Below are 15,421 nucleotides of genomic sequence, written 5' to 3' on the forward strand. Positions count from 1 at the left end.
CGCAATGAGACCGGCTTTAGTAGGGGCTTGCCTACGCTTCCGCGCGCTTGAGGAAGCGTAGGTCTTAGGAAAATTTTACATTTTCCTGCTTGCCGGAGCGCAGGGCCGGTCACGTGAGCGGTTCGCCCAATGAGGGCGAACCAGCTCCGTGACGTCACTGGCCCGCCCCCGACACGCCCCCGGATGGCGCGCGGACCCAGGCCAGGGAAAGCACCCGCTTTCTCTCAGCCTCCGCGCGCCTCAGCAAGCAAGAAGGCACCCTGGACGCAGCCTAACACACAGGTAAAAAAATGTCACTGGTACTAAAATTTAGCAGGCACTACAATAAGGAAAGGGACCTGGTCTAGCATTTCTTGGCTCCTTGAATTCCGGAATGGTCCGGAGAAGGAAAATGTCACAGGTAATGGTCTAACAGGCGGTACAATGAAAAAAGGCTACCTGTGAATTATAACTGGATAATGCTACCCCATCCAGCATCTCCAGGCTGCTTGAACGTCTGACTGGATTAGGAAAGGAAAATGCCACCCATTGTGAATTCTGAGAGACACAACTGTGAGAAAATTGTACCAGTGATATTATCCTCCCCCTGGTTTAGCACATCCCTGGCACCTCCATTCCCCAAGGGGGAGAAGGAGGGAAAACGTTACTGGCCGTGATATATACTGTAAATGAAAAATGAAAGAGAAAAAAAACTGCCACGGACCACCACTGAAGAAAGAGGGCGACTAAAAAAATATATATGAATGAAAAAAGTTTATTGGGTCATAAGCTATAAGACCAAGGTCCCTAAATTAAGGTCCCTTGATAAAGCACACTATGCGCGAAACATGTTGGTCTTATGTCTTATGGCCCAATAAACTTTTTTCATTCATATATATTTGTTAGTCGCCCGCTTTGTTCAGCGGTGGTGGATCGCAGTTGTTTTCTTTTTTTTCCTGTATGCAGTTTTGCCGACAGCGCACCGGAGGACTCTGATCTTTTCTGGACTGAGAAGGAGAAGAGGTCATCACAACCTATGCAGCTATACTGAGTACCCATTCCGACGAAAGTGGAGTGCAGGTAAACATTTGGGGGAATATACCAGGTGCTTTTTGGATTTAAAATCCCCAGGATTCCTCATTGGAAATACTTGAAAACGAGAGGTAACTCTCAATGTATTACTTCCTGGTAAAATATTTTATAAATAAATAATTTGTGATATATAAAAGCCAGAGCTGGCAGAACCTATTGACACAATGAAATATATAAATATATAATACTGTGGGTCTGGGTTTTGAGCGTGCTAAGTTTGTGATGGTCTAATTGTAAATTGATGGGAGGAATGTGGTCCCTCCCGTCCACTACATATAAGCTCCTCCATCCCACCCCGATTTAATTTGCTGGTCCAAGCACAGGCAAGTAAAAGCAATAGTCATCGAATGATTTCTTCCCCCAGGAGAAAGGTGGTGATAATCTGTGCTGCAGCAATAAGTATATATACTGTATATATTCTCTTGCACTTTGTATTTGATGCTGCTGTGCCTTTTCATTGCAGGAACAATGACATGGCGATTGGTGATTAAAATTACAATAATTGTGTTTTATTGATTAATAAACAGCATGTTGTGTCCATATATATATTTTATATTTCAAATAATGTCCAATGTCACCATATGCACAGGGTAAATATAATACAATAAGCTGGGCAACACCATATTAATGAACAAATTATTTTATTCACTGTACATTAACGTTTCAGTGCTGCTGTGACACCCTGGTCAGGGACCTTTCGTCTTGACTTGTCGCAGTCGCACCAAAGCATGGATGGAAAGAAAATAATTTGTTTATGAATACGGAGTCGCCCAGCATATTATTATTATGTCTGTTTTCAGCGGACTACATATTTGGAGCGAGTTTCAGCACCATTTTCGTTATCCTATGCAGCAATGCATTCACCATCAAACAGCAAGGGTATTAGAAGTAAAATAAAAATATTGATGCATTATATCTTGCATTATACATATAGATGTGAAATAGATTTTAAAAGAGAAGCCAAAAATCTTTTAATAACGACAAGACTAAAAATAAAAAAATGTGTAGCATGATAGTTTGTAGTCGACACAATGCAATTAATATGTCAAAATATACAATTAATACAAGTGTTAAAACAATAAATGTTTTATGATGTTTTATAAGCAGGTACAGCAAAGGGTTTACAATGTAGTAATACCACTCACCTAATCCCTGCTGTCTGACTAAACACCCTTCCCAACGGCCTTATGCAAAAACATAGAAATATAGAGCTGTAGCTCGACTTAAGGTTTGCGGCACTGGGGCCTCCCGCAGTCAGACAACCGCGGCGATCCCAGTGCTGGAGAATTAACACTGAGGGGGGTCCAATCTGCAAGCAGCGTGACGACAGCAGGCACGGTCTCCGGCGCCGTGGAGTTTTGCTGTTTTGCCCGCGGCTCCGGAGACATTACGTCTTGCTGTAAGTACTTTTACGCATGGAAAAAGAGAAGAAAAGGCGAAGAAAATCTAAATCTTATTTAAAAAAGAGCCACTCATGCTTCAATAACAGGTAAGCTGCCATAGGTTCTGTTGATGCAGAAACAATTCCAGCTTGTAGATATGAATCACGAAAACAGCATTCACGTTGATTCGGTGAAAACGAGTGTTCATTCTATGGTTTCGGTTCCGGATACGCACCTTTTCTCTAGAATGGACTATATCTGGGACCGAAACATCAATCATCATAGAATAAACACACGTTTTCCATGTGGTTCTGTTTTCATGATTCAAATTAACAGGGAGTTAGGAATTACTTCAGAATCCGGAGACACGCATGCAGAAGTACAGATGAACACTGGAGTGGTGTCTCCACCACCCACAGCCTCCCGAATGCTATCACGGAACACTTAAGGCAATACAATGAATGTGATTATTATGAGATGAAAATGTGAGTGTTAGAATTGTAAAGGATTTGTTCAATAAAACACTATTGTACTATCTTTTCATGATTATTTTCCCCTAAGGACTGCTAGAGATCCATACTGAGAAGGCAGATGATAAGGGCATAGAACTGAAATAATTATGAAGTCCACTACTAACAAGGATCAACTTTGTGAGTTTATATCTCGCCTTTTCTCTGTTACTGTTTACATACTCAGGGCCGCCAACAGGGGGGGACAGAGGGCACTGGCGTCCCGGGCCTCGTGTGTTAGGGGGGCCCGCCCATGCCCGTTTAAGTAAAAAAAAATATATATATTTTTAAATGGAGGCGATTCTTCCGCGCGCAGGGTATCCCGCCCGCTGCCTGTGGGTCCACCCACTGCCTGTGGGCCCGCCCGTTTCCCCATCCCCCGCTCCCACCCCTCGGCTCCCAACGTGGGATGGAGGGGATGTGCCATGGGATTCCCCTGAGCGCCTACCTCTTCCCCTTCCCGGTCTTCTCTGACCAGCGTGCTCCCCTGCGCTACCTCCTATATTTTCCTGCCAAGATCCTGTCTCCCTATTGGCTCCCTGGCGTCACCTGGTCTGGCTGAGGCTCATGGGACTTGTAGTCCCCTGCTCTAAACCTCCTCTGGTTGGTCCATGCTTCGCTCGCTACCGAAACCACTTGCTGCACATGCGCAACCTCTCTTCTGTTGCCATCGCTTACGGGACTCACTGCGCATGTGCTAGTTCCAAAATGGCGGTGCCCTGAACGCTCGGGCTGCCGCGGAGCCTCCGGTGCACCGGAGTGCTCCCTGCACGCTCTGCAACTTTCCCTTACTCTCCCATTGCAGCGGAGATAATAGAAACAAGCATGCTTGTTAAAATAGAATACAAGAAAATTGGTCTTTCAAAGTTATTTTTTTAAAACAGAAAATGCTAAAAGTATTTTTTCTTACTTCAGAACTGATTTATTAAAAAAAAACACACATGCAGGATATTGCATGAACTGCAGCTTTAATTTGTTTTGTGAGTACGCAGTGAAACTCAGGGCATATACAGCTGTAGCAACTATGTAAAAAAAACCTGAAAGCCTAAGACATCGGGGTCAGTGTCTGCCGCGATAGAACTGCGGGGGGTTCATGCTTCCAAATGGGACCCCCCCTCACCGTATTAACACTCCGGTGCCGCAATCACCGCAATGGCATGTCCGTGGGTGACACCGAAGACACTAACATCCTTTCCTGATTTAGGTAACATTAGGTTATGTGCCCTGAGTTTATTGCGTTATCGAAGTTATTTCCAGAGACAGCAAACTCGGCCAGACACGGAGGCCTGGGATATTCTGAAAACGATTGTCCCGGGAAAATGGGGACCGTTGAATTATTTTCTGCATAAAGGATTTCTAAGAAATCCTACATACCCCTATAACAAGATTGCAACCTAATTTAAGTGAATTTTAACTAAATGTTTATTATTATTTATCACAATATCTAACTTTTTTAAAATGAATATAGAAATGTTAGTAAAAAAAGCAAAATTTGTGAATTAAACAACGTTCATTCTTTGTTTTTTTTTACATGGTGTCATATTATCTCAATTTAGTGGAGTTTAGAGATAAAAGAGCTTTGTGTTTCTTACATTTTTATCCACAATAACCTTTCGATATCAGTTAGCAGAAGTCTCCGAAATCTTAACTGAATAAATTAATCATTTTATTTGAACTTCTGCCCCCATGAACTACTTGCACATAACATATTCCCAAGACCTGTGCATGAAGTCAGGGCCAACAACAGGGGGGCGGGGGGAGCATGGGCAACTGTCCAAGGTATGGAAGTTGAGCACATCTTCTGGGCCCCTGATGGCTCCTGGGATCCAGCTCTCCCTAGTTGCTACAGGCTAGACTGGGGAGAGTGAGAAAAGGGGGAAGAGTGTAAGACGGAGAGAGTGATAGAGAAGGAGGGAGTGAGCGAGCGAGAAAGGGGGTGAAAAGTGAGAGAGAGGGTGAAAGAATGTAAGACAGGGGGAGCGTAATAGGGAGGGGGGAGTGAGAGAGGGAGGAAGAATGAGGGGGGGGAGAGGAGGGGAGAAATATAGGAGGGTGAGAGCGATGTGGTGTGTGAGAGGGACTGGAGTGTAAGGGAAAGTGGAGGGGCTCGCAAGGCCACTGACGTGGAGGGCCCCGGTGGAAACTCGAGTCCCGGGCCATGACAAGTCTGTATGTTTTCCTGCATGAAGTAGTATCTAGGTGATAAGAACACTGCCTTTGAAGTGGGTGAATGTGGGTTGAATCCCGATGTCAGCTCTCATTGACCTTGTCACTTTAACTTCTGGTGCCACAAACACCAACAGTAGATTGTAAACTCTATGGGGCAAGTATTAATTAGGCCTGCAAAATTCTATTTGACAATCACTGTGCTATATTAGAAAAACATATTATTATATGATTTTTATCACAGAAAGACAGCTACTGTAGATTGAATTTTGCACAACTGAAATGTAAAATACTTTGAAACTAGGTAACATTTTTCAAGTGTACCGTATGAGCCATCCTACTGGCCATCCAAATGAGCCATCCATTTTCTTAATGCATGTTTGCTAATACACAACAAGACACTCATACACTCATTAAGTAATAACTACATTTGGAACAAAGAGGTTCAAGCCTTTGTAATATGTGCAAGACACGTATCTGACAAAGTGTGGGCGTGTGAGCTGTTTCTGCTAATCCCTCTTGGGGAGCTGCATTGAAATACTATTATTTTCAGCAAAGCTCTTTCCTTCAAACTAGGGTGGGGAGAAAAAGATAATAGTTCATTATGCTATTTAAATAATCTACCAAATATTGTTAAGGAACATCTTAGTTAAGCAGAAGGTTACGTAGTACCTGTGTAATTGTCATGACGTGGTAGATATTTCATCGAGGTCTTTGAATGTTGACATAATTGAAAGTCAGACACACTTCCCCAAAACATAGCATGGCTGTAAGACTATCGGTGATGATGAGAGCTATTCATCAGGCAGATTTCCTTAACTTTATGTCACCCCAAAAAATAAAATCTTATTCGATCCAGTAGTAAATATAATACATTTTCCCCTTTTTGATGGAAGTTTCTCAATCAAAACCAAAAAAGTAGCAAGGAATTAGAGCAAGGCACAAAGAAATGGATACATCTAGTAATAAGTGCAGCAGGTAATCTCCCACTAATTCCTCCTATTGCTCAATACTAAGGGTGCTCACAGTTGCGTAGCTAGACATGCGTGAGCCCCAGGGCAAAAAATTGACCTTAGTGTGTCTGTACTACACAGGAACATGAAAAAAACCTTGCTACTTAAAAAACGGGGTGGGACGAGCTTAAACCCTGGGAGGAGGGGGCACTAACCTCCAAACATGCCATTTTAAAATAAAAATGAATAAACACAATTCCAGCAGGCTTTAACCCCAGAACCCACCACATCATATATACATACAGTTGTATTTGCATATATATATATATATATATATATATTTATTTATATATATATATATATATATATATATATATATACACAGTGGTTGACAAATCACCAAAAAATCTACTCGCCACACAAAAAAATCTACTCGCCACCTAGTACCAAACGTGTGCTGCTTGGGCCAATATTTACTCGCCCGGGGGTTAAATCCACTCGCCCGGGGTTAAATCCACTCGCCCGGGGCGAGCAAATGTATAAGGTTGTCGAACACTGTATATATATATAATTTATGTCAAAAGGAGTGCTACTGAGTGTGGCCAAATGTATGCAACAAAAGACAAAAATACCCAATGCTACATCCAATGTGCCAAAATACATAGTCAAATACCTCAATGTCAATATTCTCATGAGTAAGGGTCATGTAGTTAAACCCTTTGGCCAAAGCGTTGTAAGCCTGCAAGCCACGTCAAGGCATTACTCATGAAAATACTTACATTGAGGTAAATGAGAATTTGCATGGGTAGTGTTAGGACCTGCTTACTGGTAATGGCTTGACATGGCTTACAGGCTTATAACGCTTTGGCCAAAGGGTTTAACTAAATTACCTTTACTCATGAAAATACTGACATTGAGGTATTTGACTACTGTATGTATTTTGTCATATTGGATGTAGCATTCGGTATTTTTCTCTTTTGTTGTCCCATTAATATTAATACTGACTGCAATTTTTTTCTCCCTCTCCCTGATCCTCTTTCTCATCATCCCTCCTCATCTCGCCACATCCCTCATTATCATCATGTATGTACTGTATGTATGTGTGTGTGTGTGTCTTTATTTATAAAGTGCCATTAATGTACATAGCGCTTCACAGTAGCAATACTCACAACAATCATATAAATAACAAATAATATAAATAACACATCATAGGAAGAAGTGCTTCAGATATAAAAGTAACATTTAGAAAAAGAGTCCCTGCGCCGAAGAGCTTACAATCTAATTGGTAGGTAGGAAGAACGTGCATCTGCAAGGGGCCAAGCTTTATGTATCCGGCATATAGTATTAGCCACGGTGCTACCATATGCTTCATTAAGCAGGTGTGTTTTAAGGTGGGTCTTAAAGGTTGATAGAGAGGTGCAAGTCGGGTATTGAAGGGAAGGGCATTCCAGAGGTGTACGGCAGTCAGTGAGAAAGGTTTAAGGTGGGAGAGGGCTTAAGATACAAAGGGGGTAGAGAGAAAAAATCCATTGAGTGAAACGCAAGAGTCAGTATGGTGCATAGCGAGAAATTAGTACTCAGATGTAAGGAGGAGCAGAAGAGTGTAAAGTTTTAAAAGTGAGAATTGAGTGTGAGATGCGGGATTTGATAGGAAGCAAGGAGAGTGATTTCAGAAGGGGAGACATTGAGACAGATTTAGGAAAGAGACCAGTGATTCTGGCAGCTGTGTGATAGATTGTAGGGGTGAGTTTTGTTATGAATACAAACAGTTTGTTATGAATACCATCATCATCTCTCCTCTTCATTATCTTTCCCCCTCTTCCTCCTCATCATCTCTCTCCCACCTCATCATCATCATCTATCCTCCTCCTCATCGTCATCATGACCCTACCTGTCCTTCTAACTATCGACTTGTCTCCCTCCTGCCTTTTACCTCCAAACTCCTTGAACATCTTGTATTCTCTTGATTGTTACACTTTCTCAACACCTATTCTCTCATAGACCCTCTACAATCTGGCTTCAATGCTCACTCGACTGAAACAGCCCTCACTAAAATAACTGATGACCTCCATGCTGCCAAAGACAGAGGTCATTATACTCTGCTCATATTACTCAACCTCTCTGCAGCATTTGACACAGTGGACCACCCTCTTCTCCTTCACATTCTCCATATTCTTGGTATTCGGAACAAAGCTCTATCCTGGATCTCCTTGTGACAGGGTGAAGTCAACCCCTATCAGTTATGCCTGGGAGACATATGTCTCAGTGCTTCTTCCAGCACTCATAAGGGTTAACTCAGGTGGAAGCTAGATAATCAGGATGTAAGCTGACACCTGATAGCCAGCAAGGTATAAAAGGATGTTGTTACTGGTAGTAGCTGGCTGCCCTAGACCAGAGCACATGGCTATATGTGCTGCTAGCCAGACGGATACATCAAGCTAACTACTGCAACCAAACTAAGAGACTTGTTCATTTGTTTTTCCTGACTGCTTAAAAGACACTTACGGTTTGGTTATGGTTTAGCTAGCCAGCCAGCCTGCTAGATAGGCCTGGTGTGTTAGTCAGTCCTCCCAATGTGGAGCAGGATTTGTTTTGTTTAAAGGGACAGTGTACCTGCATGTTATGTATGCTGTGGAGAAATAAAGCCACTGAACGTTTTCATTATCCTGAAACTATACGTGTGGACTGTTCCCTGACCTCGGCTACAGGCCGTCTTGCCACAGGTGATGTCAGAAGTGGGATGTCGGACGGCCCCTGTTTCTGAAGGGCCACACAGAAAAAAAAACGGAGACAATTTTTTCTCAGTTCCTTGAGCAACAGCTCCAGCTAGCAGAGAAGCAAGCTGAGCGACAAGCACAGCAAGATGAGCAACAGGCCCGGCGAGAGGAAAAGTTACTCCAACTGCTGGCCGAAGGCCCAGCCCCAGGCAGACCAGGGATTCCAAATAACCCATCCGGTGGAGAGGATACCACCACCAACCAGAAGGGAGGATCCCATCCAACAGCGGAGAAGTCCAAACACCGAACCCCGTCGAGAGCTTCCGCTGACGACCGAGTTTGCGGACTCAGGAGATGATGAGATGGACTGTTCATATGGCAGAACCACTGCCACAGCTTCTCTCCGAAGGGACCACAATCCATGGTTAGTCCCAGCATCTTTGGGGGGTAAAATAGTAAAAGCCATGCTGGACTCGGATCTGGAAAAACCCTGATCCTATAGGGCCTAATTCCAAGCAACAGACTATCCTTTGACTCTCCTTGGAATATCAAATGTATCCATGGGGATACAAAGAGATGCCCGACCGCGAACGTTCTACTGCGTATCAAGGATCAAGAGGCTAGACTAACAGTGGCAGTTGCTCCCTGGCTACCTGCTCCTGTTCTACTTGGCCGAGACTGGCCCTACTTCGAAACATTGTTGGCCCCTACTCCTACGGAGCCTACTTCTCTGGTTCCGGAGAAGCCCGGAGACTTGTTTCCTTTTTCCCCAGAGATTTTCCCCCGTTGACACCACGTCCCAAAGACACGTAAACAGAGACTTGCGGAAAAAGAGGACTGGTTAAGAAAGGCTGGGACTCTTGGTGACATTAGTCAGCCCAAAAGACTGCAGGTCATGGCCGGAGATGACCAGGGTGGGGAACAGATAGAAACGGGAATTTTGCCAGACCTGGATCTTCCTGACTTCGGTCAGAGGCAGCGGGAAGACCCAGCTCTGGCTAGACAATATGAGAAGGTGGTACAGGTCAACAACAAGATAATGGACGAACAAGGTGTAAAAGTGTTTCCACATTTTGAACTGTTAAATGACATTCTATATCGTGTGAATAAGGTTACACAAACAGGGGAGGTCATTCGACGGATGCTAGTCCCTAAAGGGTTGATTAAAACAGTGTTCACCCTAGCCCATACTCTCCCACGGGGTGGTCATTTGGGCAGAGATAAGACCACAGACCGCATCTCGTCCCAGTTTTACTGGCCAGGCATACATGGTGACATCATGAAACTATGTGAGACATGTCCTGAATGCCAGTTAACTAGCCAAAAAGGACAGAAGCCGGCTCCCTTGGTCCCTCTGCCCTTGGTAGCCGTCCCATTCAAGAGAATTGGGGTAGAGCTGGTCGGACATTTAGAACCCTCTGCGAAGGGACATAAATTTATACTCGTAGTTGTAGATTATGCCACCAGATATCCTGAGGCCTTCCCTCTGAGATCAGCCACTGCTAAACAGGTTGCTCACAGGCTGTTAGAACTGTTCTCTAGGGTAGGACTGCCCCAAGTAATGTTAACTGACCAGGGAACAAATTTCATGGCAAAATAACTGCAGGATGTCCTGAAGTTATTGGAGGTAAAATCTGTCAGGACCTCAGTCTACCATCCTCAGACTGATGGATTGGTAGAGAGGTTTAACAGTACTTTAAAAACCATGCTTAGAAAGTTTGTGGACACCGAAAAGCGAGCTTGGGATGAACTTCTCCCTTTCCTGTTGTTTGCGGTATGAGAATTTCCCCAATCATCCACAGGCTTCTCCCCGTTTGAGCTCCTATATGGACGCCAACCTCGGGTTATTCTCGACCTACTGAAGGAATCCTGGGAAGAGGAGTCCTCCCCCTCCAAGAATACCCTTCAGTATGTCATGGACCTTAGAAACCGCCTAGATATGATAGGTCGGTTTGCTAAGGAAAACCTACAATCTGCTCAAGAACGTCAAGAAAGGCAGTACAACCAAAATGCTCGCTTGAGGGTCTTCCAACCTGGGGACCAAGTGATGCTATTACTACCGACATCCGAGAGTAAACTCCTTGCGAAGTGGCAGGGTCCTTTCCAAGTTCTCCGCCGCACCGGGGAGGTGAACTATGAGATATCTCAACCAGGGTCCAGGAAGGGTAAACAAATCTACCACGTGAACCTCCTGAAACCCTGGAAAACTATGAGATCGCTGTTCATCCACCCTCGGGAAGGAGAGACGGATTTGGGTCCACATCTTCCAAAGGGTAGTACGTACAATGACAATCAGGTTCCCATGGGGGGCAGTTAACAACGGAACAAAGGTCGACCTACTAGAATTATGTGACCAGTTCCCAGATGTTTTTTCGGAGCTGCCAGGGCAGACGGATTTAGTGTCCCATAGGATTGAGACAGAACCTGGCGTAAAAGTACGGTCCCGTCCCTATAGATTGCCAGAGGGCCGAAAAGACCTTGTAGAGAGGGAGATAATAGACATGTTGGAATTGGGCGTGATTGAGGAGTTCCACAGCGAATGGTGTAGCCCTATAGTGTTGGTCCCTAAACCAGATGGGAAGGTGAGGTTTTGCGTGGATCTGCGAAAGGTAAATGCTGTATCCAGATTTCATGCATAACCAATGCCTAGGGTGGATGAATTGCTTGACTCGCTTGGTAAAGCAGAGTATATCTCCACCCTAGATCTCACGAAAGGATATTGGCAGATACCTCCAGTGGAAGAATCCAAATGCAAAACTGCCTTCGCCACCCCTCTCGGTTTATACCAATTTGTCACTATGCCATTTGGGTTACATGGGGCTCCAGCCACGTTCAAAGATTAATGGACAAGGTACTACGACCTCATAGGGCATATGCCGTGGCCTACTTGGATGACATTGTCATCTATAGCAGACATTGGCAGTCTCATATAAAAAGGTTAAGGGCAGTCCTAACGTCCTTAAGAAAAGCAGGGCTCACTGCAAATCCAAAAAAATGTGCCCTGGGTAAATCCACTACAAAATACTTGGGCTATGCCGTTGGGGGAGGGATAGTAAGGCCACTAGCTAGCAAGGTGGCCGCCATAAAGGAAGTCCCCACCCCACAGACAAAGACACAGGTCCGCTCCCTTTTGGGGTTAGCAGGGTATTACAGGCGGTTTATCCCCAATTTTTCAGAAATTTCTGCACCCCTAACAGATCTGACAAAAAAGAGTGCCCCGACCCAAGTTAAATGGTCTTGGGAGTGCCAAGACGCCTTTGACATGCTAAAAAAGTGCCTGTCAGAGGGCCCCGCTCTTCGGAGCCCAGATTTTAAAGAGCCCTTCATCATCCAGACGGATGCCTCAGAGGTAGGCATGGGAGCAGTTCTGTCCCAGCAATTTGATGGTGTTGAACACCCCATACTGTTCATCAGCCGGAAGCTGTTCCCAAGGGAAGTGAGGTATTCCGTCATTGAGAAGGAGTGCCTCGCTGTAAAATGGGCAATTTAGGCCTTGAGACATTATGTCACCGGAGTACACTTCACCCTGGTCACTGACCATGCGCCCTTGAAGTGGTTAAACACCATGAAGGACACAAATTCAAGGTTGACCAGGTGGTACATGGCCCTCCAACCCTTCTCTTTTGATATTCAGCATAGACCTGGAAAGGACCATGGAAATGCTGATTTTTTGTCAAGAGAAGGAGTGGAGGGTCGGGCTTCAGCCGTGTGGGACACTAGCCACACACAAACAGGGGAGGTATGTGACAGGGTGAAGTCAACCCTATCAGTTATGCCTGGGAGACATATGTCTGAGTGCTTCATCCAGCACTCATAAGGGTTAACTCAGGTGGAAGCTAGATAATCAGGATGTAAGCTGACACCTGATAGCCAGCAAGGTATAAAAGGATGTTGTTACTGGTAGTAGCTGGCTTCCCTAGACCAGAGCACATGGCTATATGTGCTGCTAGCCAGACGGATACATCAAGCTAACTACTGCAACCAAACTAAGAGACTTGTTCATTTGTTTTTCCTGACTGCTTAAAAGACCCTTACGGTTTGGTTATGGTTTAGACAGCCAGCCTGCTAGATAGGCCCGTGTGTTAGTCAGTCCTCCCAATGTGGAGCAGGATTTGTTTTGTTTAAAGGGACAGTGTACCCGCATGTTATGTATGCTGTGGAGAAATAAAGCCACTGAACGTTTTCATTATCCTGAAACTATACGTGTGGACTGTTCCCTGACCTCGGCTACAGGCCGTCCTGCCACACTCCTCTTACCTCTCCCATCGTACTTTCAGGGTCTCTTTTGCTAACACCTCCTCCTCCTCTATCGATCTCTCTGTGGGGGTACCCCAGTGCTCTATCCTGGGACCCCTTCTCTTTTCTCTTTACACACTCTCTCTAGGTGTTTAAATATTTGGGTTTAAATATCACCTCTATTCTGACGACACACAAATTTACCTTTCAAGCCCTGACCTTATACAGTACCTGCTGTACAGACCAAAGTTTCTGATGCCTCTCTGAAATATCATCCTGGATGGCCATCTGCCGACTGAAACTTAACATGGCAAAAACAGAGCTCCTTATACTTCCTCCCAAACCTGGCCATACTGCAATACCTCCTTCCACATTAGTGTTGGAAGTACCATCATTCACCCAGTAGCCCAAGCACGCTGCCTAGGGGTCACATTCGACTCATCTCTCACATTCGCCCCTCACATTCAAATGTCTTGATTGACAATCCCTGAATACCATCATGCGGGAGACTCAGGAGTCCTGTTGCCTACAGGTGCACCACCAAACACGACCATGTAATGGGGCTGGTTAGAAAACACGGGCCAATATGAGATTGGGTGGGTCAGACTAGAGGGAGCAACCGTTACAGATGTATAAAAGGAAAACAAAATCATATTGCTCTAGCTCCCACAGGGGGAATTTACTAAGCACAATTAACTGCCTTTCAGGTCAATTGCAGTCAACACTGGCTTGGTGTGCGGTACCCTGCATGAGCCCTTAGTGAATCCCATTGATAGTGTCCATACACCACAAAAGGAGCCAGCGTGGAAAACAATTCAAGTTACTTATTTGTATTTAACACCAAATATGTACACCACTCTTTATAGCAGTGGCCTACAGACAATAACATCCAGGGAATTACATGAACAATACAGAGTTCCGAGTATCAGACATGAAATTGTACATAGGGAGAGGAGTTTACAATGTAATCTAAATGCAGCCCCCTTTCCCCGTGTCTAAGGGAACTATGTGTGTTGGGTACCTGTCTGGCGTACAGGAGGCCTGATCCTCCGCCACTGGGAGCCTGGAGTGATCTCGTTCTTTGGTACACAGTGCCTCAACCTGGGAGGGATCCTGGTGCAGCAGGATAACCTCTCGCAGGAACAATACAGACAGTAAATAAAGGCACACACACAGGTACTGTATAACCAACTATATTTACTGACACATACAGTATAACCATATGACACATTAAACACACAAGGCCCCACATGCAGTACCCACACAATATATACAGTATTTACCCCAGTGAGATCCCCCAAAGTACTGAGGTGCCCTGTGAACCTAACCACCCATTGTCAACAGAGCCAAGCCCACCTAAAGTGTGTGGCGTAGTGGTTCCCACTGTGTATGTGGCTGTTGGTGCACATGGTACCTGTCCTGGTCTAAGGCCAGACAAGGTCAAACTGTACAGGGTTGGTCTGTCAGACCGCAGAGTGATCCCACACGATCTACCGAATCCTCTTCATCCGCCAGGCCCCTATAATAGGGTCTCCCACTGGAGTGTGTCCCTGTCAATGTCTTTAGTAAAGTGCCTCTGGTCTGGTCCCAGACTGCAGGCCGTGAGCACCGCACGGCTTTGTCACTGATGCTATAATCCTATAAGCTACTGGGGAAGCGTCCCTATCTATGGGCCTTCCCTGTAGCAGCTACAAGCTGAGGTGAGTCGGGTCTAGCTGGGATCTATGTGGGGTCTCTGGCCTAGTTCAGGGCTCACTGGCACCCTGAACACCTCCTTACCCTTTGCTGTCACTGCTCCGACTGGCGTGGTCACTGCATTCATGCCAAACTCCTGTCCTCAGCCTGCCATGAAACCTCCAGCCCTATTGGCTGTATTGTCCAATGTGTCAGCAGCCCTGAGGCTTCTGGGTCTCATAGTCCTGTGCGGAGCCGCCTTCTAAGATGGCCGCCGCACTTGGCTGTACTGCACATGCACAACGGTGACATTGCGCATGCGCAAGGAATCAAGATAGCGGCACCCTGTACCGACATCCGCCGCGGAGCTCCGGCGACTTGATTGCCCAAGCAGCCCTCTCCCACCAACCACGGAGGTGAGCGGCAAGCTGGGCTACATAAATATAAAGAACTCTACAAAATTTGTAGTTAGGCGAGTATGGGTCCTATAAAATTCACCAGTTATTGGAAGACAGAGGTTTTGTTGCCTGTGAAAAGGCAGAGTGCATGAATTAGAACATGTCACTTAGCTTTTAAGTGGCAATTGGGAATTATTTATAATATTATTGAGTATTACATTATTTTTGAACATAGCATATTTGCTATAATCATTTTCTTTCCCACGTAAGTGCATTATATCTATAGTAACACTTGTTTTGTTATTATACAGTATA

Source organism: Ascaphus truei, chromosome 3 (assembly GCF_040206685.1).
Source record: "Ascaphus truei isolate aAscTru1 chromosome 3, aAscTru1.hap1, whole genome shotgun sequence".
Classification (NCBI taxonomy): Eukaryota; Metazoa; Chordata; class Amphibia; order Anura; family Ascaphidae; genus Ascaphus; species Ascaphus truei.